Below are 2500 nucleotides of genomic sequence, written 5' to 3'. Positions count from 1 at the left end.
ATTGAAAGGAAGTGTCGGAAGCAGAGGAAGAGGCAGAGGAGGAAGAGGAAGAGGAAGAGGAGGAGGAGGAGGAGAGGAAGACAGAAATAGAGAGAGAGAGAGAGAGAGAGAGAGGGAGAGGAATGAGATAGTGACAGACTGACAGATTGAGAGAGAGAGAGAGAGAGAGAGAGAGAGAGAGAGAGAGAGAGAGAGAGAGAGAGCGTGACAGTGAGAGAGTGAGAAAGTGAGAAAGAAGCGAGGGGACGAGTGAGACACGAGTGGGAAGAGGTGGAGGGTCATAAACCTTTTTACTACCCTGTTGAGAGAGAGAGAGAGAGAGAGAGAGAGAGAGAAAGAAAGAGAGAGAGAGAGAGAGAGAGGATCAAACTCAAGCGCTTTGGCAGGGTCCCCACTCCGATTCGGGTATTTCTGACCACTACACCACTGGACCCTCATATACCCCCAAAAATAAATAAATACATAAATAAATAAAAATAAAAACTAAAAAATCAAGCACAGGTTTAGGATATTATTTTTTTTCAAAGTTAATGGTGTGTCTTAATTTCATCCCATTTTCTTTAACCTTAGAAAGATCCCTAACCCCTCTCATGGCCAGGTGTAGTCAGATTGGAGGCTCGATTTGACTAGTAACCAAGGAGACTCAATCCTATCCCATAATTAATGCTGGTCGAGTTTCATGCAGCCGTGACTCAGAATTCAAGGTGTGAGATTTGTCCAGTTCCCTCAGGTGATAGCGCTATATGTATTTGATAGCATGTGTGTGTGTATTTGTGTATGTGTTTGTGTATGGTGCTTATATGTGTGTATTTGTGTATATATATTTGTGTATGTGTATTTGTGTACTGTATGTATGTTTGTGTAAGTGTATTCATATGTATGTGTATTTATGTGTATGAGTATTTTTGTTTGTGTGTGTGTATGTATATTTATGTGTATATGTAGCTATGTGTATTTATTATGTGTACAGTATGTGTATTTGTGTGTATTTATTTATGTACATGTGTAGTTAAGTGTATGTGTATTATGTGTACAGTATGTGTATTTATGTGTATGTGTATTTATGTAAGTGTATTTGTGTAGCCTATATGTTTATGTGTATATGTAGTTGTGTATGTGTTTTATGTGTTCAGTATGTTTGTGTATGTATATTTATGTGTGTGTATTTGTGTATGTATCTGTGTATGTGCATTTTTGTGTATTTGTGTATCTAGGAGTCTTGAAATGAGTGGTATGTATAAGCCTCTAAATATTCACAATGTACATGTATGCGCATGGGTGATACTGGAAGGCAAAGCAATAAATAAACTGAAGAGTACTTGGACGTGAGTAGGTGATTCTCTCTCTCTCTCTCTCTCTCTCTCTCTCTCTCTCTCTCTCTCTCTCTCTCTCTCCTACAACACGACCCACAACCATCACTGTTCCATCCACGTCCTTAATTGTACCACCGGGTGAACAGGGACGAGGGAGAGACCAACTTTGTCCCGGAGTCTGACCGGTCCGAAAATCAAACTCCGGTTCTTTCAGCTGGGATCGGCAGGAGTTGACCAATGCATCACTAGTTAAGCTATTTATTTTCGTCTTTCTATTTAGGTGTCCATTGTCTGTCTGTCTGTCTATCTGTCTATTTATATCTATCTGTCTGTCCCGTTGTCTCTGTCTACCTATCCTATCTATCTTTCCATTCATCCATATCTATCTATCTGTCTATCTAGTTATCCGTCCACCCATCCATCCATCCACCCACTCATGCACCCATCCATCCACCCACCCATCCATCCATCCATCCATCCATCCTTTAATCCACCCATCTCTTCACTCAATCATTCATCCACCCATCCATCCATCCACCCCACTCATCCACTCATCCATCCATCCATTCACTCATGCATTCATCCAACTATCCATCCATCCCTCCATCCACCCATCCATCGATCCACCCATCCATCCATCCATCCATCCATCCATCCATCCATCCACCCACCCAAACATCCATCCATCCACTCATCCATCCACCCATCCACCTACCCATCCATCCATCAACTCATCCACCCACCCATCCATCCATTCATAACGCCTTTAGGGCAAAAACAAACCCTCTCATTCCACCCTCAATCCACAAGACCATAAGGCTTCAAATCCCATACATTTCCTATACAAAATCGCCCTTATCATCTCCCCTATTCATGCCTCTGTCTGTAAGGTTGAAAATCCCGTTGTTATAGAAAGGAATTTGACCTCTATTGCTTGCTAAATCGCCCCTTCACCGTCCTTGGGACCTTCATAAAAATTGATATAGTCTGTGTAATTCCTGAGAGAGAGAGAGAGAGAGAGAGAGAGAGAGAGAGAGAGTGCTAGAAAGTGTGTGTGTGTGTGTGTGTGTGTGTGTGTGTGTGTGTGTGTGTGTGTGTGTGAGGTCAGGAAGGCTCATTACTTTCCCCAGGACGTTCGCCTCCGTGGGCATCCTAGAAAAAAAAAAAAAATCCCATTGGCGCCAAAA

The sequence above is a fragment of the Coenobita brevimanus genome, chromosome 29, assembly GCF_032717465.1.
Source record: "Coenobita brevimanus isolate Jiangsu-jjx chromosome 29, ASM3271746v2, whole genome shotgun sequence".
NCBI lineage: Eukaryota > Metazoa > Arthropoda > Malacostraca > Decapoda > Coenobitidae > Coenobita > Coenobita brevimanus.
The sequence above is the reverse complement of the archived record's forward strand: the minus strand, read 5'-3'. Positions refer to the sequence as shown.